The following is a 27,962-nucleotide window of genomic DNA, read 5'->3' as shown; positions in this document are numbered from 1 at the left end:
CGCTTTCACTTATTGTGTGTGTCAATTGTGGAAATTCAAACAAGGACACAAGGGGGACAAATACAAAAAATATCGCCACATTGTAGACATAACATGTACAAAATGGTAATGGATGTTTAAATGACAACCGACACCATTTTTTGTTCCTAACTGACATCAGATAAACTTTATAGATTCTAAAATACCCAAAATATGCAGGATGATATTTTTAGTCAAATGCAAAACACCAATAAAAATGACTTAAAGTGTCCAAAAACTACTTCAAGTAGAGCTTGGCTGCCATTCTGCGCAACAAATCAAGCGCACCTTCTCTTGAATCTCATCATGGCAGCCGTGTGTTTACCTTTGTGTTGCTTGTACGAAACAGGGACCAAGGACAAATGCATTAATGAGCACCTGGAGAAGAACAGCTTGCGTTTCGTGGTTGGCGTGACCGCGAGCGGGCCGCGTAGTGCCTCCGTTGACTTCGGATGACGTGACTGATGGAGGCGAAGGGTGCTCTGTCAGATCTGGGGCGCTCCCGAGAGCCACAGTTTGTCTCGGCTGACGATTAAATTGACTGTAGGGGTCTCCGTGCCACCTGTTGGCCGGAGAGTTGACTCCACAGCACTTGCATATGCAAAGCCATTTCTAGTGAAGTTGGGGCATTGTGTTAAACCGAGAAGTCACACCATTCTTCTTATTTACAAACGCTCCCCAATTTAAGAACAAGATACTTTCCGAACGGTCGTTTGGAAGGTAAATTTGTTCGTAAGTTGCTTCAGTGCTAAATTTTGTATGGAATGTATGTTTAAGGCTTATATAAGTATGTTTAAGGATTGGTTTTGGTTTGTACCGAAAAATAAACATGTAATAAAATATCTGCTCTATAAAGATATGTACAGCTGGAGAGAATACTCCATTTGTTACGCCAAAAATGTTTGTATGTACCGTTGTTCGTAACTTGAATGTTCATCAGTAGGGGTGCATCTGTATTGTCAATTTTCCACTCGTTTGTTGAGAGAGCCCTCATTTATAAATACTGTATGTACAAAGGCCATTGAGGCCTTAATGAAGCTTTGGCTGTGCAATTGATGAGTAAACGAAGCGCACCTTTTCTTGAATTGGCTGCCTATCTAGCCTATCTAGCTATCTATATATTAGCTGAATAGCTATCTAGCTATCTATCTGGCTGGATATCTATTAGCTATGTATTAGCAAGCTAGCTGTTAGCTAGCTAGTTAGCGTTCCATCTATTTGAGTTATTCCGGGTTGAGTGAACGCAGTGGCTGCTGCTGCTCACCCACAGAAAAACTGATCCTGTGATTGGATAGAAATCAAATGTATTATTATTATTATTATTATTATTATTATTATTATTAATCCCCCCAAAATTAATTCTGAAAGTCATCTTTATTTTTAACAATTGTTTTGGATACAATACTGTATTAAATGAAGCCAAAGATGTAACAAATTTTCAGGCAAAAAAAAAAAAGTCTTGCAACAAACAACAAAAAGTTTTCAGAACATTTTTCATCGGCTTTGTGGGCTTTAGCATGGAGAAAATTTAGCAAGCTATTTAGTTATGAGACACGGAAACTGTTGACATTAGCCTCCAGTTTCTTAGCCAATCATAATGCAGAACATAATACACTGTTCACATTTTCTTTCAAACGAAATGTAAAAAAAATGAAACAGCAAAGCTATGAAAGATGAACCGTGGAATCGCAAAGGATTACTATATTCCATTACAACTTATCAAAATATGTTACCAAATAAAAAACAGCTGGATGATAGACATTTATCCTGTCTTCTAAGTCAACTAAATCATCATTTTTTGGGGGGTGGTGGTGGTATTAAGCCAGGCAATCCGAGTCATGGTGGGACATGTCCGACTCAGGATGAAAGGACGTGAACACAATATTAAGTGTCAGAACGTTTTTTTTGTGTGAATGGGAAAAGAACAAAGAGATATCCTGAGTTACATCTGGCTCGAACCGGATGCATATGGGACACAAGATATGAAGTTAAAAAAATAATCCTGGATGTCAGCGTCTGGCATTACTTTCAAGTGCATTGACATACTAGGGCCATCCTGTCGTAAATAAAGCAAGAATGCGTTGTGTTTCATATCCATGTACGACAATCATATACTTTCTGATCTCATGCTGTGATACCTACGAAGATATGCTTTTAGATATCCTTTTTTGTTTAACATCGCTCTACCGTGATTATGTGCTGCTAATACAATTTCAAATGCAGATGGAAGAAGTGGGCTGTCCAGCTTCGTCAGTCAGCATCGGGAACCACACGCAAATCGTGTCGGGCAATTCCGGTATGATGATGATGTTCTTTTGACTTCAAGACGGCGCTGCGAGAGTGGCTGCCTTTCCAGCAGCTCATGCATTTCTTTTTTCTACTTTCATTCTTTTCATCACTTTGCTGCTGTGAAATGTAAATTTCTCCACTGTGAGACTAATAAAGGCAAATCCAATCCAATCCAAAAGCATGCCTGCAAAAGACAGAGAGAGAGTGAAAAGACACACACACGAAAGGGAGATGACAGAGCTTGAAACAAAAAAAACACAAGTGTGAGAGTGTCTGAATAGTGAGAAAATTGATTGAAAACAGTTAATATATCCCATCAATCAGGCTCCACAAATAACCCGCACAAGTCATCGGTACACTTGACGCAAAAAGCTATCAACCCAGCTAAACGGATTACAATTGATGAAGAACTCGATACAATTATCACAGAAAAAGCACTTACAAGGGATCATTCCACAAGATGGTGAAAGAAGCCTGTGTTCCTCATCAAGCGGTTAATGCTGAGGAAACCAGACACTGTACAAAAAGTAATTTTATTTACCTTTGTGATGGTCGTTAATGGCTTGATGGAATGACATAAAACTGACAGTCATCTACATAGCAGTGGAAGGAAATATCATATTTCCTTAGGATGGAACCCAATGATAGCAGGTATAAGGAGAACAACACAGGCCCCAAAATTGAGCCCTGAGGAACACCACATGACATCGGGGCCAGTACGTGACTCAGAGTAGTGAAAGCCAACCCAAAAGGTTCTGTTACCTAGGTAGCACCTAAATAACAACAATTTGGCCCGTGACAAAAATGAGTTTGATACCCCAGCAGTTGAGCATTCGCCTTTTGATCTCCGTCTGTAGTTTATTTGGTATTATCGATTAATCTCATTGATGAAATCAGTACAGATACCCTGCGATCGAATGATGAAAAGTCCGCATATGTGTGTTATGGTGCCCGTGATTGCACTCCATAGAAAAATCACAGTCCCGAGTCCCACAGGGATTTCCTCACTTGTGTTCCACCTGATCATGTTTACTATCCTTCGCCTTGGGCTCTTTCCACTGAGAGAAAGATGTCAGCTCGGGTGCGACTTTGCAAATCCCACCTGAATGTGGCATTCAAAATAAACAACCTGGGGGCATGGCTGTCACCCTTTATATTCTTTTTTGTTTGTTTGTTTGTTTGTTTGTTTTTTAACTCCCAGAGCGCCATTTATAGCCCATCTAGTTTCACTTGCAAACATCTTTCATTTTTTACTCCAATTACTCCCTGTAGAAATATGTCAGTGTTATTACATAGCTTCTTTTCTTGTGTGATGAGGCTTTTTTTCCACAATCATTCTTCATCACAATCATTCAATCACATGAGTAGAGGAAACGAATGCGATTTGCGGAATGATGCCTCATTTGGCCACATTTCCGTGAAGCTTGCTCATCTTGACAGAGATGTGTCATGGGAAGAGCCTTTAATTAATTCAAAGGGGCTTAGTGTAAAGCAGTGGTGGGTATTTCGGACCGTTCTGGACTTTTGGGACTTACTTTTCCAGCAATCGCTTCACCTCCCACCTGCTCTCTTGGCTGTTCTTTCACCGGGGCCCCTGTTCTTTGACAGATCAGGCTAATTGAAAGGGACAGCCACTCTTCCAATGATCGGCTCTGACAGCAATGTCTTGCCAGAGGTGGGGGTGGGAGTCGCCGTTGCTTTCTTGGAGTTTTTCACAGTAAAATAACAGCACCGTCGTGGAAAAACACAGATTGTGCCACAATTTCCACAGGCAACCTGCCAGAGAAGCCGGATGAATATTTTGCGGACCTAAGAAAAGAGGGGAAGCCCAGTTTTCTGACCGGTCTGGTGCTCACATTCCTTTTTTTGTGTTTTTTTTTTCCACTGAAATGAATGCTCACGCTCGATCGCAGTCTGCCATTTGTAGAAAACAAAAGGCTATCTAGTTGGCTATAAAGTTGGCTCTCCATTTGGTATCTATTAGATACCAAGCTAGCTAGCTAGCTATCGAGCTAGCTATCGATTAGCTATCTATTCTCTAGCTAGCTAGCTTTCTATCTATTTGAGTTATTCCGGGTTGAGTGAACGCTGGCTAGTGTGGCTCCCGCTGCTCACCCACAAAAAAAAAAGGATCCTGTTACTGTAAAGTGACTTTGAGAGTTTTGAAATGTGCTTATAAATGAAATGTATGACAATTATTTATTATTTGTTTTGGCTTTCCAGCTCCCTACACTATGAGGAATTGTTCTTGTGCATTTTAATATTGAGTGGTGAACATCTCACCCACTCTTTTCATTATAGAGTTACATTATAGGAGGTATAAACACATACTGTTCCATCCCAGCCAACAATTACACTATTGAGGACAAAGGGAAGAATATTGCAATTGTGGCAGGTCTGTTTTATTTTTTATGATTATTTTTTTAAAATGCAGTAAAAGCAAAGGAATTAAGATTAACTGTTTCCTTGGTAACTTGAATTTGAAAGCACCCTTTATGGCACGAGTGAAGTAGAATACTAGAATACTAGAATACTAGTGAAAGGCTCATTTTATTATTATTATTTTTTTTTTATTATTTTATTACTTTATATACTAATTATACTTCATATACTTTATGATACTTCATATATACTAATAATACTTCATATACTTTATTTTATTTTTTATTTCTTGAGCGTGTATTTGCTGCACTGTTAGGTGAACCCGCGAACAACTGAACCACCTGGCTGCTCCGTATGTTTGAATACGCCATGTCTTCATTTTGTGAAATTATAAAAATGTTGGTTTGTAAAACACTGAAAACTGTTGACATTACATTCTTCAATACATAAAAAAATCCAACAAGGTTAATATGTAATAACGTTTTACATATTTTGTAGTTAAAAACTTTTTTTACACTACTTTGTAAAACACATCTTAACTCATTCGCTGCCATTTACACATTTATTTGGGTATTGAAAAGTGTAAAGTGGAGTGCCATTCTCGAATTTGTTCAGATTTTAGTTTTTCTAGCGGGGGGTGCTGATAAAGCATTGGTCAGACCTCTTACAATTTTTTTCCAGCTCCACACGAGGGCAGCGTTTGCCTTTTGTCCATGTTAGTGCTTTGTTATAGCTTCAGCTGTTGTTACAAATCAATATGTATGTACAGTATGTATTGTATTTTGTACAGCCTCCATCATTTCAAGCTCAGATAACTCCAGACACATATAATTTAGGAATTAACTCTTTTTTTCTGATGAAAGAAGAGAGTCTACAGCTACTAATGCTGTATTGAATGTTTATGTAGTCCTTAAAGTCAATATTCTGTGGGTCCTGCAATTTGAGTGAAAATGACAACAACCCTGGGACTGGAGTGGACACATTTTTGCACATCGTTTGGCAGGGAATGAGTTAAAGTGATTTTGATAACTTCGTTATGGATGTCTCCGAAGGCCCCAACTCGTGGTGACCTGCGGCAGGGCTGCTACATCAGCAGTGGCAGAATGCAGTGACTTGATCCATAAGGACAGCCTGGGAGCCAGAAGCAGGACCATCGTGGGCAGCTGGGATTACTCCTGACAATAATTTATGGCGCACTCCGTTTGAAAACACAAGAAAAAGATGGTGGGACAGAGTCAAGGCACCACCTGAAGACATCAAACTAGACCCCAGCTGCTGTCAGTTCTACCTCTGGAGGCCTTCTGCCTGTCCAGACAAATGTGAGATCGCCTTTACCAACTCTTACCTCGTACATCGTTTTTATTCTTTGGGCTTAAAAATTTACCCATTTCAGTCAAAATGTCAATCTCGGAATAATTGAATCAAAAACGCTGCTGATGAGGAGTGCCTACAGAGAGCTCTCTGAGCCTCGAGATTATCACGCTAATCCCGACAACAGCACCATGCGCCTGCTTTGAACAACTATCTGCATGATTGTTTGTTGTCATCCCTGATGGCTTGCATTGTGTGTCTGTGTTCACGATTTCTATTCCCTTTTTGAAAAAGCACACAGAATTGGGGATGTTGTTACTCATGCGCCATGGTGTGAAGTAGTCCCCCCCCCTGCGTGACGAGATTTTATTTTTGGTTACACAGTGATACCTCTGTTTACAAACGCCTTGGCTTACAAACATTTTGGTTTACGAACGTTAAATTTATGAAGATTTTACTTTGGCCATAAAAAAACTTTTTTCGGGATACACATGGAGCTGCTGATGTCGTTCGCGAACGAGCCCGTTCTTCTAACAACAAAATGGCAGCCGACTGTTTTTATTCCTCTATTCCCCGCCCCTAGCCCAGTCTTCGGTTAAAGCCACATGATTGGTCAAGAACGCAGGGGTGGGGGGTGGGGTTTACAGATAGAGAGTGAAGCTCGTCTCCAAAAAGAAAATGGCCAACAACTTTTTTGTCCTCTATTTCCCGCCCCCAGTCTTCGGTTGAAGCCACGTGAGTGGTCAAGAATGCAGCAGTGAAGGGAGGTGGTTTAAACATTAAAGAGACAGGCAGACGACAGTGAGAGTTTCAACTTTGATAGATCAAAGGCAGAGTGTAGACTGCAAGGTTAAAATATCACATCAATCAGGCTCCACAAACAACCCGCACAAGCCATCTGTACACTTGATGCAAAAAGCTATCAACCCAGCTAATCAGAACACAATTGATGAGGAACTAGATAAAATTATCACAGAGAAAGCACATACAAGGGATCATTCCTCAAGATGGAGAAAGAAGGTTACGTTCCTCATCCAGTGTTTAATGCTGAGGAAACCGGTGACACCATTCCATCAAGCCATCAACGACCATCACAAAAGTAAATAAAACCACTTTATTATAAAGTACAGTTTATTTCTTTAATTATAATACCATAGCACATTTATTATACATAAAATAGGGTATATTTTGTGTAGTTTTAAGGCTTAGAAAATTAGAAAGTAGATTTTTTTAAATGTGGATCTGGGAACCGATTATTCTCATTTTAATGATTTCCTATGGGAAACATTTTTTTGGGATACACACTTTTCGCCTTACACACTGTCTGGGAACCAATTAAGTTCGTAAGCCAAGGTCTCACTGTATTGTCATTTTAATGTTTTCCTATCGGAAATTAATTTTTGAGAGACTAAAGGGTTTATCTTGATCGTTCCTCCCTGGTTCATTGCTTCTACGTGCGTTGATGGCAGAGGATGGTTAAATCAGCAGGAAGCCAGGTGTTGGACAGAAAGTTAGCTGAAGAGGAAGCATGGAGAGAGAGAGAGAGAGAGAGAGAGAGAGAGAGAGAGAGAGAGAGAGAGAGAGAGAGAGAGAGAGAGAGAGAGAGAGAGAGAGAGAGAGAGAGAGAGAGAGAGAGAGAGAGAGAGAGAGAGAGAGAGAGTGTGAGAGAGAGAGAGAGACGGACTGGGAGGGCATTTATATGGCGCACAGTGTGCGACGCAATATGATGTGACGTAATGTAGATGCGACATCATGTAAGGGAAGGCAGGATATGACGTATCAGGAAGTCAAAAACGTAAACAAAGATTTGAAAGCGATGTTTAAAGATGTTCGTATAGCGAATTACCCCAACAGACACACACTTTTCGCCTTACACCCTCTGTCTGGGAACCAATTAAGTTCGGAAACCAAGGTATCACTGTATATGCATGATCTTGACTATTTTTCTCAAGTTTTTTTACCTCACTTGCAAATGAAGGAGCACCATTTTTTTAAATAGGAAGAATGTTTCAGTCAATCGAATTTTTACCATAGTGTTCTTCAATACAATAGAAGCCCATACGTGCTGTTTTTTCCACAATATGCAAATTAGATATCATTAACTCATTCACTGCCATTCACAAATTTATTCGGAAATTGAAAATATGACATATGGCGCCATTCCCGAATTTCTTGTTTGGGTGCTGATAAAACCATGGCCTCTAGCAAAGTTTTTTTCCTTTCCACAAGGGGGCAGCATTTCGCTTTTTTCCATGTTAGCACTTTGTTCCAGCTTCAGCTGTTAAAGCGCAATATAAATCCATACAGTATGTACGTATTTCATTGTATTTTGGACAGCAACCCTCAAGATCATGATTATACAATTTAGGAATTAACTCTTTTTTTTCCTAATGAAAGAATAGAGTTTAAGGTTTCTTATGCTGCATTGAATGTTTATGTGGTCCTAAAACTCAATATTCTGTGGATCTTGGAAATCGAGTGACAATGACAAAAACCCTGGCACTGGAGTGGACACATTTTGCACATGTCTGGCAGTGTTAAAAATCAATCTGGGAATTATGCCTCTGAGATTATGAAGATCTTTTGACGAAAACTACCTCCCTGACAGATGCAATGGACAAGGTCTTTTAATAGACTGCATGTTTTCATTCAATATATAATTGCTATTGTCTTGTGAGAGCGGCAACGAGGTAGCAACCAGTGCTTTGCCGCATCAAAACATGCCACATGAAACAATGTGTGCCTTTTACTTGGCGACAAACAATGAATATGACCAATCTCTTGAGAGTGGGAGGCCACCTCAGGAACACAGGAACTCTCAATAGAAAGGACATGACCAATCTCAATGACCAGCTCGGTAGCCCCAGTGCAGGAAAAAAATATCAGTTAATTATAAAAAAATGATAATAATAATAATAACACACACACACACACACACACACACACACACACACACACACACACACACACACACACACACACACACACACACACACACACACACACACACACACATTTGAAGGGTCCTCAAACAAAATGGTGGTGAAAAAAAGAAAATTACACTACACATACACACTACACTAATCATCCGATTAATTCACCCAATTTCGTGTCAATTGTTGAAACCGGTTTTGTGGTTATTTTATTTTTACTCCCCTGAGTGCATTGAGTAGCCTTATGCATCTTTACGTTGTCCGCATACTACGTACTTGTAGATTATTCGCTTTTATTTATGTAGGAACTCCCCAAAAGGCCATTTGTACATTACAAGAGGATATTATAATTAATTATAACGAGCTACAAAATGTATCACTGAAAATGACAAAGGGCAAATAATATCTAGCTATCTATAGTTATCTAGCTATCTCGTTAACTAGCTAGCTGCCGCAATAGCTAGCTAGCTAGATAACTATCGCTATAATTATTAGTTTTTTTGGGAGTTTAAAAAAAAGTACAGTACTTATAAATGCAACATAAAAAAATATATAGAAAACAATTATTTTTGCCCTTTTGAAATATACCTTATAATTATGGATACAGGGTTTGATCGTTGTTTATGTAACAAAAGGTCAAACTTCGCACCTCCCTATACTATTTTTTTTACCCGTCCATAATCTCCTATAATTACCCTGTGTCACAGGGTTGTGGTTATTAATCCCACCTCCGATTGAGGCGGACAATAATTCTTGCACTTTGTCCCAGAGACAATTTAGCCATTCATCACTCTGTCGCCCCTCATGAGGGACCTGCTGGTTGTCCATTTATCTGCCGAAGAAACATCTGTATGCATAAAAAAATAAAAGTCAGTGATGATGGTCTGTCGTTCCAATATTACTAAAGTCAAACTAAGCTGCGGAGAGACTAATCTATCCCCTTATTTTTATTCTAATAGCAGCCGTTATGAGAGTGGACAGCTTTTCACCTTTTCTCTTGTATGAATTCATCTTAATATCACAGTTGCGTATCGACTTTGTCGACAAAACGGTTCATTAATCATTTAAGATAAAAAAAATATATACCTCAGCTTACAAACTTAATTGGTTCCCAGAAAGTGTGTATAAGGCAAAACGTTCGTCTGCCGAACATTTATTTCCCATAAGAAACCATTAAAAATTAGAATAATCCGTTCCCAGGTCCCTATAAAACATAATGTGTGACTAAATAAGCATTAACACTTATTTTATGTATAATAAATGTGTTAATATGATGTAACCAAAGAAATAAACAATACTGTATCATAAAGTCATTTTATTTACCTTTGTGATGGTCGTTGATGTAGGTGCCTCTTGATAATATCCAATTTAAGTTGCCGTGCTTTCTCGGCAATAATACTCTCACTCACTGTCCCCTGCTAGTTGCTTTTCATTAATCCAAATAGACAGAAGGTTTTCAACCTCCTCTATTGCCTGAGACCGCTTAGACAACACAGAAACACGCTTAGCCACACGTAGCAATGGTCGACTTAGCATCCTGGTACTGGGACGCTAAGTCGCACAAACGCACACCTCGTTCGTGTTTTTCGATGACCTCTTTCTTCTGCTCGACCATAATTTTCTTTTGTCTTTTTAGGCTTAACACGAGACTGTGGTGGGGTCTTTTTCAGTCCCATAATCGCAAAAGTACTCCACACGATGACAAACCACGTCAACACTCAAAGGGGATGTGGAAAACTAGTCTGCCGGCCACCATGGCGCTGTTCGACCGTGTGGTTTGGTGTTTATCCGCCAAAAACTAGTCCGCCAGCCACCGTGGCGCTTTGTGGTTTGGTTTGTCACGAATTTATTGTTCGTATGGCGAAAAGTTCGTAAGCTAAAGCGTTCGTAAGCTGAGGTATAACTGTATATATTCTGTGCCTACGTCACATTGTTTAATTTAGGCTGTGGGACGGATTCTAGAATCAAAATAGTGGTACAGTTTGTCGCCCGTACTTTGACCCCTTGCCGCTTTTGTGTCGGATATGTACAATGCAAATTTTCCCAGGATTTGATCAAATTCACATTTCACTTCCTCTGCCGAACGGCAGATATTATCTAGGTCTGCTCAATGTTGTTTTGATCCTCTCCCTCTCTTGCACTGGCATGCGAGTGTGGCGCTGATCGACAAAGACACTTTTTGACTTTTTGTGCTGAACATATTTGTATATTTTAGAAGTCATCCCCCATTTGGGTATTCTCCAGAGGGCCCTTTCCCTCCCGAGTTCCCCCGCAACCCAGTGGAGTCATTAGTCTGCTTGCTGTATTGAACTCTTTAATCATCTCGATGTGTTACATACAAAGAAGACTATTCCTTTGTGTCGCACGCCCACGGCGGCAACTTCGGCTTGCTCAGGTCTCACTTTGGTGTGCGCAGGCTGTTGTGTCGCGTCTGCGCTAGGCGACTGCTTTCTGTTCTCCCCAAGGTGAAGATAAAATGTTGGTCGTTGGCTGGGAGTAGTGTGAGTGCCAGGTCTGCAGTATCTTTACAAATGCATCGTGACGCGTTTGTTTTCATGCCAAAAAGCTGGTTTGTGTATTCGGATGGATCAAAACCAGATGAAAATTGAGTTTTTCTTATTCATCTGAAATATTAGCAAATTATATAAAAATGTTAAAAAGCAATTGAAACTGTACCCTAACCTGACTCCGAGAGCACCTTTACCATGCTAAATGCATGCTTTCTTGCACTGGTGTCAAATTCAAGGCCCGGGGGCCAAATCTAGCCCGCGACATCATTTTATTCGGACCGCAAAAGCAAATTTAGCAACTAAAAGGTCAAATTGTCGAATATAAATCGTTATTCTTGACTTCAGATTTGAAAACTAGTTATTCATTAACTCATTCACTGCCAGACGATGTGCAAAAATGTGTCCACTCCCGTGCCAGGGTTTTTGTCATTTTCACTCAAATTGGAGGACCCACAAATCAGTTTTGTGACTACATAAACTTTGAATGCAGCGTAATAAACCTGAAACTACTAGTTAATTCCTAAATTATGCAAGTCTGGAGTTATCTGAGCTTGAAATGGGGTCGACTGTTCACAATACAATACAATACATATTGATTTATACCGTGTAGCACTTCAACAACAGTTATCTGAAGGTGTAACAAAGCGCATGGACAAAAGGCAAATGCTTTTCCCTCGTGGAAGTGAAAAACATTGCCCAAGGTCTGACCAGCGCTTTATTGGCACCCCCACAAGAAAACACAAAACCCGAACAAACTCGGGAATGGCGCTCCATGTCATGCTTTTCAATTCCCTGATAAATTCGAGAATGGCAGTGAATTGGTTAAGTTGTTGTACGATGACACGTTGTAATGGATTCCCCAAATTCATAACGGCCCTCGAGAGGAAACCGTAACTACAATGTGGCACGCGGCAAAAAATGACTTTGACACCCATGTCCTTTAGGGATATGGGCAAGCGCCGTTCCTCCGTATCACATTTCACTTTAGTCAGACAATGGCGAGGAGTTGCCCGTCGGCAGCGAATGGAAAAATAGAACAATGCAGCAGTCTTGAGCTGCAATTGACCTGATCTGTCAGCCTGGTCAAGCAGGACGAAAACTACTTTGGTCTGTTGACCGCCTCCTTTTTTACACACACAAAATTGACCCATGAGGTCACGTGCGTGAGGAAATGAAGGGAAATTCCCAGCATGGTATCATCAACTCCTTGACACAAACAGTTTTGGACTGTTTTGAGGTTTTGTACTTTTTAGGGAACGTGGGAGGAAGTTCATATACAGTGATACCTCGGTTTACGAACCCCTTGGCTTACGAACCTTTCGGTTTATGATGGTGAAATTTATGAAAATTTTACCTTGGCATATGACATTTTTTCGGGATACACACGAAGCTGCCTCAATGAGTGATGTGTCATTCGCGAACCAGCCCGTTCTTCTAACAAAATGGCAGCCGACTGTTTTTCTCCTCTATTCCCCGCCTCCAATCTACGGTTTAAGCTCTGTGATTGGTCAAGAACGCAGCAGTGAGGGGGATGGTTTAAACATTCAAGAGACAGGCAGACCACAGTGAGAGTTTCAACTTTGGTAGTTCAAAGGCACAGTGTCGACTGCATGGTTAAAATATCCCATCAATCAGGGTCCACAAACAACCGGCACAAGCCATCTGTACACTTGATGATAAAATCTATCAACAGAACACAATTGATGAGGAACTAGATAAAATGATCGCAGAGAAAGCACCTACAAAGGATCATTTCTCAACATGATGAAAGGTTACGTTCCTCATCAAGTGTTTAATGCTGAGGAAACCCGCCACTCCATTCCATCAAGCCATCGACCATCACAAAGGTAAATAAAATGACTTTATTATACTGTACTGTTTATTTCTTTAATTATAATACCATAGCACATTTATTATACGTAAAATAAGGTATATTTTGTGTAGTTATAAGGCTTAGAAAATGAGAAAGTAGAAAATTATGTTTTATGGGGACCTGGGAACGGAATATTCTCATTTTAATGGTTTCCTATGGGAAATAAATTTTTGGGATACACCCTTTTCGCCTTACCCACTCTGTCTAGGAACCAATTAAGTTCGTAAGCCAATGTATCACTATACAGGAGAACATGATACTGGCATGCATGAGGGCCTGAATCAAAATTCAAACCTCAGACTTGCTTGCAGACTTACCCCAAATTGCTGTTTTCGTGTTTATTATGTTTGTGAAATTCATTGCCTTGCACGCTGGGTCCGAAAGGACAGTCATTTAATCTGTGCTGTATGTCATGCGTATTTGACAATAAAGCTGACTTTGACTTGACCTTGACTTTGACTTATAACCATACTTTGTGTTCAACTTAGAGTGTGTATAAATATGCAGGCGAAACCATGACATCCTGTAGAGTTTAGCCTTCCTATACAGAGTGAGAGCGTTAAAAAAGGGGAAATCACTTTTGCGGTATTCCGCTCGAATTCATACCGCACAGTTCTATTATCTTGATTCTTTTTTCTATGGAGCGCATGTACAATCCTTCCATCTTGTGTGAGTGTGGGTGGGGGGGGGGGGGGTTGAGCTTTTTAGCTGGGCCACGTGGAGTTCCTGCGTTGTGTTGGTCTTACGGGGCAACTGAGTCGGTTGAAAAAGCTACATTTTGTTCCAAATTTTAATATACAGCGCCGCATAGCCGCATTGTGCAAACGCTTTGAAACACTCGAAGCGTGATTGGGTAATTTGTGTACGGAGCAGGAGTAGGGCCTGACAACTCTGTTATTTCACACACCTGACCTTATTTGGCCTGTCTTGATTTCCCCAATTTGTCAAGCGAATTTGATATAGTGCTGCAAATATTTGCCCAGGCACACATTAGCACTGTTTGTACAGCGTGTAGGGACAAACAAACCGCAATGGTGTGCGCCGAATGTAATGTATGTTAAACAGTGAGTGCAATTATACACTCTGTGTAACTGACCCTGTGCAGTATATACTAAAGGCATGCCTTTGTGGATGTGGCTTCCATTTTTTTTGACACGCCCTTATTCCCACATCCTGACCACCTACAGCTATTTTAGAGTGTTTATGAGATGCACTCGTTCCGTAGTGAGGATTCTGCCATGCTTCTGCATAAGGATAATGTTGATTCCTGTGTGAAAATCAAAAGTAGAGAATAACATACCCTATTTTCCGGTGTATAAGGCGCACCCAAAAGCCTTGATTCTCTTCAAAAGATGACCCTGCGCCTTAGATGTGAAGTAATATTGAGCCACAACAGGTTTGACTGTCAGCAGCCACTGACTCCATTTCACCCTGTCGAGGAAGTAGTGCGTAACTCCAGGCTCTACTGTAGCACCGTATAATATGGTGTGCCTTATTTTTGGAAAACATTTCTATATTTCTATATAATATATTTGGTAAACTATTTTCATTCATTGGTTGTGCGTCTTATACTCCAGTGCGCCTTATACACAAAAAAATCGCTATATTTATTCCAAAATTCGGCCCGGGGGCCAAATGTGGCCCGTGTTCAATTTTCATTCGGCCCCCAGCTTCCGTCAGAAATATTATCAATAAGGTCTGAACTGCATGTAGAATGCATGTTGGGCGGTAGTGCTGCTACCTGCATGTGCCAAGTGCTGCCATCTAGTTGCTCAATTAGGAACAGCAAATTAGTATGTAAGTCATTGACTGGAAGAGCTCCCCATTTTTCTAAAATGGCGATTTTCTACATTAAAAAAAAAATCTAAAATGATGACAATCGAAAAAAGAACAATTACTTCTGTTCAACTGTTAAAAAAAAGTTAGTGTTCAAAAAAATGCAGTTAACTCATTCACTGTTATTTCCGAATTTATTCGGGAATTGAAAATATGACAGAGCGCCATTCCCGAATTTGTTCGGGTTTTGTTTTGGGTGCTGATAAAGTGCTGGCCACAGCCTCTGGAAATGTTTTTTTTCTTTTCCCCAAGGGGGCAGCATTTCCTTTTTTTTCCCATGTTAGCACTTTGTTCCAACTTGAGCTATATCAACCAATATGTATTGCATTGTATTTTGGACAGCTGCCCTCATTTCAACCTCATATAACTCCAGACCCAAATAATTTAGTTAAGTCTTTTTTTCTGATTGAAGAAGAGAGTTTATTGTTTCATACGATGCATTCAATGTTTCTGTAGTCCGAAAACTCAATATTCTGTGGGTCCTGGAATTCGAGTGAAAATGACAAAAACCCTAGCGCTGGAGTGGACACATTTTTGCACGTCTGGCAGTGAATGAGTTAAGTGAATATTCCATTCAAATTGTCAATGTCAATTCAATTTTGTGAATTTTTTTGTGAATAATGTGAAACATAGAATGGCTGGCTGAAATGTATTTAAATTAATTGCCGGGAGATACAATACAATAAGATACATATTGATTTACAACGCGCTTTAACGACAGCTGAAGGAAACAAAGGTTCTTGACCAATCAAGTGGCTTTAACCGAAGACTGGGGGCGGGAACAGAGGGACAAAATAGTCTGCCACCATTTTCTTGTTAGGAGAACGGGCTTGATCGCGAACGACACATCACTCATTGTGGCAGTTCCGTGTGTATCCCGAAAAATAGTTTGTATGCCAAGGTAAAATTTTCATCAATTTAACGTTCGTAAACCAAAACGTCCGTAAGCCAAGGAGTTCGTAAACCGAGGTATCACTGTATTGTATTCTATTTGTGATTTATTTTATTTATTATGGTACCTATGCTTGTCTGTGACTGTAAAGTGTCCTTTGAAAGGAGCTTTGAAAGGCGTTTAAAATGTAATATATTATTATTATTATTATTATTATTATTATTATTATTACTATGAAGAAATATGTTGATCATACTCCATCATTTGGCTGTGTGAGCGTCGTCATAGACAAACTACTCTTGACTTGTGATTGATGATTGCGGTGCATGTCGCACTCAGCACCCAAGGACCAGCTCCGGATGCATCTCCCCTCCCCACCCCCACTCCCGGCTAGACAAATCTGACACTCGCCAAACCTCCTTACTTCCCTCGCACGCCAAGCCATCAAGCCCCCTCACAGCCAAGCGCACGCCATCCCCTTCTATAAATCACCCTCAACAAAGCAGGTTTTAATCTGTGACGCGCAGGCCCGGCGCGCAAATGTATTACCTGTTGTCGGCAAAAGTACGATTGCCTCCCCCTCTCAGAGTGGATCCTCTGTTTACCTTTGAAGAACCAGGAGGATACTGTCGAGACAAAGTCTGCCACAAAGGAAGCTGACGACGGCAATTCAGAAAACAAAGCCTCTGCTTTCCCCTCCAACACACCCGCGTTGTCTTTTCATGCCAGATGACATGCTTGTGCGACTTTGCCAGAAAAAAAGATTTAGGGCTTTTTCTCGTACACATTGGTAAAACACGAATAGCAAATGATCTCCCTTTAGAATTGGAGTGTGGCTAGTGGCCCCGTATGCTTGGAGTGAGTCACAATGCTTGCTTAGGATGCTTTGAATCCATTTTTTTTTTCACCCAGCAAGAACAATTGTGAGCGAAGACTGGATTGGATTGGATTTACCTTTATTAGTCTCAGAGTGGATACATTTACATTTCACAGCAGCAAAGTTCTGAAAGTAAGATGAAAGGAATGAAAGAATTAGAAAAACAAAAATATATGAGCTGCTCCACCTGATGAATCTTCAAATGGAATTTTTGATGTGAAATGTTATGTGATGTAAAGTGTTATTTTGATTGTGCTGTTGTTTGGTGTCTTCGAATCGTTCACTTGCTATGCGTGACGTGACTGAGTAGGTCAGTCGCATGGTGTCGGGTTGGCTCGGTGTGGGCCTGGCTTCTAGCATTGCCTCGCCATTTCATAAATGTTTTATGATGCACATTTATCAAAATCAAAGCAGTCTGGAGGTTTGTTTTGGATCTTGGCTTGCAGTCCTTTAAAGTCGTTTGATTACCATTCATACCAAATTGAGTCTCCAGCAAATTTAGCTTGAGTGTGATAAAAATTTGGGGTACAGACGGTACTTGCGTACTTGGGGTACTTAGGAGCGAGATAAGTTCCGAGCGGTCATTCGTAAAGTGAATTCGTTCGTAAGTTGCTTCAGTGCTTTTGTATGGAATGTACATGTTTAAGGCTTATATAAGTATGTTTAAGGATTTTATAAGTAATCTGTATTGGGTTGTACTGAAAAATAAATATTTAATAAAATATATGCTTTATATAGATATGGACATGTATAACTGGAGAGAATACTACATATGTTACAACAAAAATGTTCGTATGTACCGTTGTTCATAACTCGAATGTTCGTAAGGAGGGGAGCACCTGTACAGCCGAATACTTACACTTTAGTGATTGAAGAGCGGTACATAATTAGCTTTCTTGCAGTATAGTCTGACAAAATGCATTATTACAACTTGAGAGAATACTACATACAGTAAAGTATCGTTATATCGATATTCTCGGGAGTCTGGAAAAAATATCGATATAACCGGAATATCGATAGATCCGATCCTGCGGCATGCAAATTTCCTCCTTGCGTTCATAGAAATACTATCGTAATAAGCAGTACTATCGATATAACCGATATCGATATAACGAGACTTTACTGTATTTTACTACAAAAATGTTTGTATGTACCGCTGTTCGTAAATCAAATGTTCGTAAGTAGAGGAGCGTTTGTACTGCTGAATACTTACACTTTAGTGATTGAAGAGTGGTATTTAATCGGCTTTCTTGCAGAATAGTCAGACAAAATACATTATTAGACTACTACATATGTTACTACAAAAATGTTCGTATGTAATGTGTTCGTAACTCGAATGTTCCTGAGTAGGATAGCGTCTGTACTGCCGAATACTTACACTTTAGTGATTGAAGAGCGGTACATAATTGGCTGTCTTGCTGTATAGTCTGACAAAATACATTATTAGACTACTACATATTTTACTACAAAAATGTTCCGAATGTACTGTTGTTCGTAACTAATATGTTCGGAAGTATGCGGCGCACCTGTACTGCAGAATACTTACACTTTAGTAATTGAAGAGCGGTACTTTATTGGCTTTCTTGCAGAATAGTCTGACAAAATACATTATACAGCACAGTATTAGATTGGTGTAGAGCAGGGGTGTCAAAGTCATTTTTTGCCGCGGGCCACATTGTAGTTATGGTTTCCTCTCGAGGGCCGTTATGAATTTGGGGAACCCATTAGAATGTTTAAATCCCTTCAAATATTACATATAGAGCACACAGCAAATTAATGAATAACTCGTTTTCAAATCTGAAGTCAAGAATAATGACTGTTATTGTGGTTGACATCCAAGAATATGAAATTTTGGCTCAGATTTTAGCAATCATAATGGAATTTAACAAGTTTGATTTGCTTTCGCGGGCCGAAAAAAATGATGTGGTGGGCCGGATTTGGCCCGCGGGCCTTGACTTTGACACCTGTGGTGTAGAGAAACAGATAAGGAAATAACGAAAGGCAAAAATGAGGTCCGCCCACATGCTCCTTCAGGACGTTTATTTACTCATTTCTTGAATGTGCTTGTGTGTGTTTGTGTACATGTGAAAACTTCATAATCAGTTCATGATGCAAATATTTAGTCAGATCAATAGAAAAATTAGGCAACGAAGGCATAAGATTGCCTGAAAATGAGTCCTTCTCAATAAATGTTACTTGTCCTTTTTTATTAAGTGAAACCATGGGACAGACAATGTGCCCCGATGTCTTTTTTTTTTTTTTGCAGTCAATTTAAGATGAAGATGGAATGTGCTAATATCACCGAGCAACTTGTCATTTTCGGTGATGAATTACAAAATGGTTAAATGAAATTAGTGATAAAATGAATAATGGCGAGCGCGGCTTCATTCTGGACCATGTTCAATTTTTAATGAGTTGGTTACAATGGAGATCCATTTTTTTATAAATGGAACTACAGGCTCGTGTGGATAATTAAAGATTGTCTTTTTATTATCCAGATCTTTGCGCGACACAGTCAGCCTTGTGTTTGGGATACTACAGCTCTCGTTTGGATAAGCATTCAAGGTTAAAGTACAATCGACGCCTTCGGACAAGTTGTGTCCATAATTTGTAAAATCACTTCAAATGATTTCTACTGAGCGTAAGATTCCACGGTATATAGCTATATTTCACGTTTTAAGACTTGCGCTGAATATTCAGGAAGTCTTGTTTTCTTGAGAGTTTTGACGAGCGCTTGTAAATGAAATGTATTATTATTATTAGCTATCTCTTAGCTAGCTACCTTTCTATCTATTTGAGTTACTTCCAGGTTGAGCGAACACTGGCGCGTGCGGCTGCCGCTGCTCACCCACAGAAAAACTCATCCTGTGACTGTAAAGTGACCTTGAGAGTTTTGAAAGGTGCTCATAAATACAATGTATTATTATTATTATTATTACGTCTGTGTAAGCTCTCAGTCGTACAGGAGTGGTCCATCGATGACAAGGTTTCTTCAGCCGTCATCTGTACAAAAGTGAAGGTTTCGGACGTTTCGCCTCCTATCCAAGAGGCTTCGTCAGCGAACTAAAGTCTGACTGGTCGTATCGGCCCCATTTATATATCCCTAATGTCCAGACATGGTGGCGCCGGACACAGCTATGATAGGTCCCTACTCTCAGGTTGGGGGGGGGGCGGGGGACCCCTCCCTGTGGCCCCACTGATTGTTCCTACATTCCTGACTAACGACTGGCCTATTACCCCCACTGCCCCCGGTATCACCTCATCAGCATAACGACCCTCATCAGCATTGCGAAAGTTGCCTAACCTGTTTTGCCTAAGCAGGCTATTGTATGAACGATCCAAATTGAACCTCACCCCACCAGTCCGGTTTAATGAAGGATTTAGTTGTTTTATAAGAATCGCTTCTTTTACGCCCCTTTCAAACCATCTATGTTCTTTCGCTAAGATTTTAACCTCATTGTCGTCAAATGAGTGGTTGCTAGCTTTTAGGTGCAAATGTACTGCCGATTGAGGCCCACTAGTATTATCCCTGCGATGTTGATAAAGTCTTTTTTTGAGAATTTGTTGAGTCTCCCCAATGTACTGCTCTTTACAATTTTCATTCTTACAATGTATGGAATAAACTACATTACTTTGTTTTTCATTTGGTAGCCTATCTTTTGGATGCACTAATTTTTGCCTTAACGTGTTTATCGGTTTGAAATAAGTAGGAATTTTATGTTGCCAAAGGACTCTTTGTAATTTTTCAGAAACTCCTGCAATGTACGGTACTGCTACTCCTCTCCTTTTTGAATCTTGAGAATTATTGGTTTCGTTCGCTATTCTTTCTTTCTGACATTTGTTGAATGACCACTGAGGGTAGCCACAGTTAGTGAGTGCTCTCCTGATATGTTTTGACTCCTTTTCCCTACCTTCAGTGCTAGTTGGTATTAGTTTAGCCCTATGCTGGAGGGTTCTGATAACTCCTAGTTTATGTTGTAAAGGGTGGTTAGAGTCAAAAAGTAAGTATTGGTCAGTGTGCGTAGCCTTCCTGAAGACTTCTGTTTTTAGCGCTCTGTCCTCTTTTATAATTACTTTACAATCCAAGAAGGCTAGTTGGTTCTCTTGAATGTCCTCACGAGTAAATTTAATGTTGAAGTCTACATAGTTGAGGTGATCTGTGAAGGATTGAATTTCTTGTTTCTTAATTATGACAAAAGTATCGTCCGCATATCTAAACCAGTGTCTAGGTTTTGTCCCTGGGAAGGATATTATTATTATTATTATTATTATTATTATTATTATTATTATTATTATATCAAGACACTCCTGATAACTTTGTTCCCACGGGATATCATCACAAAAAGACCTTTTCATTGTTGATGTTCTCTGCCTCGGCAGGAAGTCTTACTTGTTTTGCCAGATGAGAGACGAACAAAGATTCTTGTCAGTAATACTATACAACGACGACTCCGGAACCACATGAATCTTATGGGGACATGTGGAACGATGACTTTTAAATGGCTTGAAAACAAATCTCTGGAGTGCCTGCTTAGCATCAAGTCTGCAATTAGACAACCCAATACATATTTTAAGAACTGTTGAGTTCCCGAAGTTCAGTGATACCTCGGTTTACGAACCCCTTGGCTTACAAACTTTTCGGTTTACGAACGTTACATTAATGACATTTTTACCTTGGCATACAAACTATTTTTCGGGATATACACGGAGCTGCCACAATGAGTGATGTGTCGTCCGCGAACGAGCCCGTTCTCCTAAAAGAAAATGGCAGCCGGCTTGTTTTGGTCCTCTATTCCCTGCCCCCAGTCGTCGGTTAAAGCCATGTGATTGGTCAAGAACGCAGCAGTTAGGGGGGGTGGTTTAAACATTAAAGAGACAGGCAGACGACAGTGAGAGAGTTTCAACTTTGACAGTTCAAAGGCAGAGTGTAGACTGCAAGGTTAAAATTCCCATCAATCAGGCTCCACAATGTTTTTGCCCTACCACGAGGGGCAACATTTGCCTTTTGTCCATATTAGCGCTTTTTTTTCCACCTTCAGCTGTTGTCAAAGCGCTATGTAAATCAGTACGTATGCATTGTATTGTATTTTGTACAGCCACCCCCATTTCAAGCTCAGATAACTCCAGACCCATATAATTTGGGAATTAACTCTTTTTTTTTTTCCTGATGAAAGAAGAGAATCTAAGGTTTTATACGCTGAATTGAATGTTTATGTAGTCTCAAAACTCAATAGTTTGTGGGTCATGGAATTCGAGTGACAATGACAAGAACCCTGGCATTGGAGTGGACACATTTTTGCACATCGTCTGGCAGTGAATGAGTTAATAAATGACAACAGATCATGCCTGGACCAAATTAATTAACCTCACATTATTTCCGTAGGAAGATTTATTTTATCATGTTCTGTTTCCATGCACATTTTTCTTTTTTGGGGGGTGGGGGGGGGGGGGGGTTAAAAACAATTTGTGATTAATTCCAGGCATGTAGAATGAAAGAAAAATGTTGTTTTGTTGACATTAATAAACGAGACAAAAGTTGGCGAGGGGCATTGAGGGCCTCCTCAGAATGGCATTGATAATTAAGTGTTATTTCAAAAAAATGGCTTTTCGCGATTCAAAAAAAAAAAAAACACATGGTATGACTCATTGGTTTATTTTTCTCATTTACAAAATTTCATTGTAGTGTTGTTGCCGATCAAACCAGACTTACATCCTAATCAAGCTCACTGCATGAAGGCTCTTTTTTTAATTAGGGCGGGGGGAAAGTGTCTGGGTCTATTTGTGGTGTGGCGCAGTGTTGGAAATGCCAGCTGTCAAGTTAAGGCTGTGCTGAAACAGTTATTTGGCAAACTCCATGCCACTTGTTGGAGTGTTTGCAATTAATTTTTCATACGGCGGTAACTTCTCTACTCAATGTCATTTTTGTCAAGTAAGGCATCATGGTTCCTTTGGTTATGGTCGTCAACTCATTTGGAAATTCTCAAAGGACCTCCGACGCCTTCGGACAAGTTGTGTCCATAATTTGTAAAATTACTTCAAATGACTTCTACTGAGCGTATTTAACAAATATTTCACGACATATAGCTATATTTTACATTTTAAGACTCACACTCAATATTCAGGAAGTCTTGTTTTTGAGTTGGTGACAATTCCTAACGTCACGGAGGGAACGCCCCTGACCGAGAAAGCAACACAATGCATTTCGCAGTACTTTGTTTGGTCTGAAAACTTTGTGTTGATCCGTGTTGATGGCGAAATTAGAAAGAAAACACAAATAATGTGATGGTGAATGGTTGTGTGTGGCACCAAGATTACTATTTGATACTAGTTGACATAAATTCCCAGCAGACAAATCAGCCCATTTCCAGCGGAGCTTGGGGCCATCTTTTGTATTTTCTGGGACGCTACACATCCGTCCTGATGCCTCAAAATGACCCGTAAGAACTTCTTTAATCGATTGCAAACATGTATGCTTTCCTCTTCAGAACTATGTGAATCATATTCAGAACTGGATAAGTAACAAGAAAGCATCTTCCTCGAATCTGAAGCCATTGTTTTGATTGTCGAGCAAGGCAAGACGTCTTGGCGTGTCGTCACGATCTGGGGGCGGGACTTTCTGAAAATGCCCAATTCGTAGCTCAATTTTTTGCAGATTTTGGACACTTTAAGTCATTTTTATTGGTGTTTTGCATTTGAATAAAATATCATACTGCTTGTTTTGGGTATTTTAGATGCTATAAAACGTTTTCTGGTGTCAGTTAAAAAACCTTTTAAATGTGGAGTACAAAGCCTTCATTTTCATCAGATGGTGTGGATAGATTTTATCTGATTTAAACAGATTCTACATTTTCTCTTCGAGTTATGTTGGCCAGATAGCAATAGCAGCGTTGACCATTTATTAGGGTGACACTGAAAACTCACCTCACATTTCAAACCCAAACACCGCGGTCGTTACCTTGATGGGAGGTTTCGTTTTGGTACTTGCACAACCCGTGACCATGAAAATACCAAACATAAGTGGACACTGTACTCTTTGGATGTGTTTTTTGACATTTTTGGTTGAATTCTGCATGCTTTTATTGACAGTTGGGTTGTACAAATGATCATCTTTCATCTACGAAAACATACTTGATACTGCGGTGCCGTGTCAATAATGTGATTTGGATTTTCAAAGTCGATAAGACACTTGCAAGTAAATCCCAATGTAATATTTGGAGCATTTTAATTGACACAAGCAACCTAATATGATGATGTTCTCGGCCTTGCCTGACACATGGAATTTCTGCTTGCCATAATATTGTCCTTGTGCAGCTTGAGTTTGCACAGCAAAGCAAAAGAGGATGAAGAAAAACTGCAGGAAGCAGCTAGCCTGCCTCGCCCCGCGCTGGCCATAAAGCACACTCTCATTTAACCTGGACGGCTGCGTGGCCAAAAGCCAAGAGCGCAACAATGCAGACACGGCCAGTTAGTCCGAAACACTTCTACACTGCTTGTTTCCAACTCTATTCACCCTAACCCTCCCTCTCGTGTTATCTGATACCAGCCGCTCAGTCCATGCGCGAAACAGACCTCCCCACCCCCCACACACACACACACCTCAACAATAATTTATCTAAAGTATCATGCTTTTGGGTGTACTGCACTCTTGATTAAATACTTTAGACTTTGCCAAGTTTATAACGATTGTGTTTACTTCACAAGTATGTTCACTTTTTAGTGAACATACTTGTAGAAATAGCACTTGAATTGATCAAGTCTTAACATGTCCCATGACCGCCGTGATTCAGTCTCATTATGTTAAGATGAGTCTTAACAGTGTGATGCTAAATAGAGTGATACCTCGGTTTACGAGCCCCTTGGCTTACGAACTTTTCAGCTTACGAATGCTACATTTATGAACTTTTTACCTTGGCATACAAACCTTTTTCGGGATACACACGGAGCTGCCACAATGAGTGATGTGTCATTCGCGAACGAGCCCGTTCTCCTAATAACAAAATGGCAGCCGACTCTTTTTGTCCTCTATTCCCCGCCCCCAGTCTTCGATTAAAGCCACATGATTGGTAAAGAACGCAGCAGTGAGGGGAGGTGGTTTCAACATTAGACAGGCAGTATACTGCAATGTTAAAATATCCCATCAATCAGGCTTCACAAACAACCCGCACAAGCCATCTGTACACTTGATGCAAAAAGCTATCAACCCAGCTAAACAGAACACAATTGATGAGGAACTAGATAAAATTATTGCAGTGAAAACACTGACAAGGGATCATTCCTCAAGTTGGTGAAAGGTTTCTCGAGTGTTTAATGCTGAGGAAACCGGCCACTCCATTCCATCAAGCCATCAACAGCCATCACAAAGCTAAATAAAACAACTTTATTATATAGTACAGTATATTTTTTTAATTATAATACCATAGCAAATTTATTATACATAAAATAAGGTATATTTAGTGTGTAGTTTTAAGGCTTAGAAAATTAGAAAGTAGTTGTGATTTTCATTTAATATCTGGATTTGTTTAATAAAAAAAAACATTAATGATGGCCTGGTGTGGTTAGCACGCCGGCTTCACAATGCAAAGGTTGTGAGTTTGAGTCCTACTGCCGGCCTCCCTGTGTGGAGTTTGCATTCCCCCCCCCCCCCCCCCCCCTCCCGCGACCCTAATAAAAATTAAGCGGTCTGGAAAATGGTTGTATGGATATTGATGGCCTTCCCCTATAATACACAACTAGTTTGTCTTTTGCCGAAAAAAATATGAAGTAAAAGTACACATCCGCTATCATTCGTCACTTTTCATGTCTGATGAGTGCGTGATGGTCACGTAAAAGCTCACAGCACCTGCTCACCTCCATGAAGAAAAAAAGGACCAACAAACGCTTGTTATGTTCCCTCGGCATTGCCACGCCTACCCCTTGGCCCTTTACACGTGACATGCTCCCGCCTCCCTTCACTTCGATTGGCCGCGCCTCAGAGGCGCTACGAGCCACGATTGGGCGCGGCGCACGCCGATTACAAGTCTCCTACTGTTGTCTCAACGAAAGTTTTTTTTTTATCCATCTGTTCAATTCCCCCCATGATTTCACCCCCTGCTTAACTGTGTTACAAGACTGTTGGTTTGAAAATTCGATGCCAAGTTTTCTCAAACATTCCTTGTGCGCATGCGCGAGCGAGCGACTGCGACGTGTAGGCGTGAGTAAGAATTGATGACGTCTTATAAGGGGGGCAGAGCCTAGCTGTCAAGAGGCAGACTGGCTTTTTCTGAGTTTGTCAGTTTAGAACACTCCACCCCCTCCTCCTCTCAACACCGCCTGAAAATAGCAGCTGAGAGTGTTCAACGTGAACCGAAATTACGTTTTGCCCAGCGGAGCCGCCGGTAGTGTCTCCAAAAAACACGACTACGGACGAAAAAAAAGGTGAGTGAGCGCAAATAGAAACATTTGTTGTGGAAAGGCAACCGTGACTGACGAGGGCGAGTTAGTAACGCCAGGAAAGCGCCAGAGGGAGGCGTACGGTACAGTACAGTACAGTACATTACAGTACGGAGAATCGCCCAGATTGGAACATGTTAAAACAAAAGTAACTAATTTATTCAAGCGGCATCTTTACGAAACGCGGATGCCTTGCCCAATAGCAAGACGTCACAGTTCTACAAGTCATTTGCTCCTAAATGTTCGTGGGTTACGACGTGTAAAAACTTAGACCTAAAATGACTCTAGTCTACATTTTGCCTAGTCTGGCAAAAGTTTTTCCGCTCTTATCATGATTAATGTCTCATTTACTCTGAAAGTGACCATGGCGGCACCTGTTTGTTTGTTAAATTGATGTCTCTTGTTTAGACGAGAAACATTTGACAGCAAACGCCACTAACCCTTTGAAACTAGTCAAACTAGTCTAGTCAAACTAGTCTTTTACATTCAACAAGATGCCCCCCCTTTTTTTGACGGGATCTCTATGAACAGTGCAGATCACCTTTTTTAAGTCAATTGACAGCACAGACTGATTTTGTTTTTGTTTCTTTTAAGACACATAAAGAAAACATATTGGTCAATTTTTTGTTTCACTTTCTATCACACTTTGATGATATGATTCTACCTGTTAGTTTGCTCCAAAAATTGTAGTTTCCTCTCAAAGGAAATTATGAATTTGGGGAAGCCATGAGAATGTTTCATCCCCTGCACATATTATGTACACAACCAATTGATGAATAAGTAGTTTTGAAATTTGAAGTAAAAATAATGACTGTTAGTGTGGTTTACATGCTTTACAAATTGTGAGTATAGTTTAGATTTTTTGATTGTTGCTGTGCCAATGACCATTTTGTGTTTGAGAACCTTTTACTGAGCGAGTTGCTTGTTCTGTAGCCACAAAGTGACATGAGTCTTCTTGTGCTGTGTCAGGAAGGGCATCCGTCGTAAAAGCTTGGCCAAAACAAACATGTGGATCATACCTCGGAAGATGGAGGTCACTGATTTGCTGTGGCGACCCCTTGAAGGGAAAAGCCGAAAGAAAAAGAAGAGTTTGCTCCAAAACCGGTTTATGTGTCCACTGTGATGACGAAAAAAGTGAAAGCACCCATTTAATTAACCCAATTCTTCTGACATTCACTTTTTGTTGAAACATCTCTCAACCATGGCGGCACCTGTTTTTTTCCCTCAAATGATCACTGCTGTTTTGTTGGATTTTGTTGCATCGTCACAAATTTTTTCTTTGACATTAAGGCCACATTAGCAGCGTTTTGGATGGCAGGTGTGATATTTAACCGTGCCAATCAACACGGCCAACACCTGATTTTTGCGCGCAGTTGGTGGTTTGCGCTCCTGGTCTAGTCAAGGCTGCAAGCACTTTGGAGGAAAATGCTTTATGCCTGAAGTTATTATTAATTTACTTTGAAAAGTGAAGTCTCTCCGGCTGCTTTTAAATAGAATTTGGACTTCAGTGTGAATGTGATATGAACTAGAGTACAGCTATTAACAAATAATGGATTTTTGGAGTTGAAAACTGTTATTGGAGGTTTTTTAAAAATCAGATCCTGGTTTTGAC

The 27,962-nt window shown here is 40.2% G+C and overlaps 1 protein-coding gene across 7 annotated transcripts in view; it reads left to right on the top strand.

The window, feature by feature from the left end:
- mef2aa (myocyte enhancer factor 2aa) overlaps window positions 1-27,962 on the top strand; it is a 116,217-nt gene that overhangs the window by 15,826 nt on the left and 72,429 nt on the right. For 2 of the 7 annotated variants that reach the window (XM_088995984.1, XM_088995981.1), the window contains exon 1: window positions 26,169-26,335. The exons of 1 other annotated variant lie outside the window; for it this stretch is intronic. The gene's annotated coding sequence lies outside the window, so the exon portion shown is untranslated. Of the gene's footprint in view, window positions 1-26,168; window positions 26,336-27,962 lie in introns of those variants that run through there. 4 more of the 7 variants (XM_088995985.1, XM_088995983.1, XM_088995988.1 and 1 more) reach the window with 3 other exon arrangements.

The sequence above is a fragment of the Hippocampus bargibanti genome, linkage group LG05 (genome assembly GCF_051943395.1).
Source record: "Hippocampus bargibanti isolate YZ-2025 linkage group LG05, ASM5194339v1, whole genome shotgun sequence".
Classification (NCBI taxonomy): domain Eukaryota; kingdom Metazoa; phylum Chordata; class Actinopteri; order Syngnathiformes; family Syngnathidae; genus Hippocampus; species Hippocampus bargibanti.
Note: the sequence above shows the minus strand (reverse complement) of the source record. Positions and strands in the feature narration are given on the sequence as shown.